Consider the following 813-nt stretch of genomic DNA (forward strand, 5'->3'; position numbering starts at 1 on the left):
GACAGCTGGCTTCATACCGGTGGTTAAATGTTTTAATATGTTGCTGCAAATTCCTTTTCATGCGCAACAAATGCGGCGGAAGCGGTTTTGAAAAATTTGAATTACGTGACATTTTGCTGCTGCTGCGTGCTGCATATGAAAAGGCACCTAAAGGTATCTACAGTATGTATGTATGTACACAGCTAAAAGGTTGCAACACTTTTTTTTGATGGGTTTCGGAACGCGCAAAAATTTTCAGAATGCGAATTACTGTCTCGGGAGTGGTTAGGTTAGGATAGCTGTCATGAGCTGTCAGAAGTGATACAGAATCCGACGTACATGGTGTGACCATATCGAAAATCGGTAAGATCACTCACTTTTAGCGCAGTATTTTTACTCCTTGTAAACTTATAATGAAATCTCACTTACGTGTAGCTTTGAATGAATTGGTTAAATTTTAAAGTATATTACATTTAATATATTAAATGTTAGTCTCCTTACATGTTTTTCTAGAAATATTATTTCTAGAAAAGAATATTATTTCTTTTTATATTAATATTTAAAACGACCTGCTGTTGATGCGCGGTATAACTCGTCGGTATCGGAACGGGTGGCAGGGATCGCCAGCAGGTTCAGGAGAGAGAGTAGCGGAACAATAACGAAATCGAACGAATTAGGTATAAATTAATAAAATAAAATATATTCCGAAAATAAAATAAAATAATAGTACATCGAATAATAATTCATCGCAAGATATAAAAGAAACCCGGAAACAATAAGACGTGGAATAAAGATCCGTCGCAATATATAAAAGAACCAACGAGATTCGCGGGG

The 813-nt window shown here is 35.9% G+C and overlaps 1 protein-coding gene across 1 annotated transcript in view; it reads right to left on the reverse strand.

The window, feature by feature from the left end:
- Nucleotides 1-813, reverse strand: part of LOC105449476 — a 27,921-nt gene that overhangs the window by 3,470 nt on the left and 23,638 nt on the right. The window lies entirely within an intron of this gene.

This window comes from Wasmannia auropunctata, unplaced genomic scaffold (genome assembly GCF_000956235.1).
Source record: "Wasmannia auropunctata unplaced genomic scaffold, wasmannia.A_1.0 LD336076.1, whole genome shotgun sequence".
NCBI lineage: Eukaryota > Metazoa > Arthropoda > Insecta > Hymenoptera > Formicidae > Wasmannia > Wasmannia auropunctata.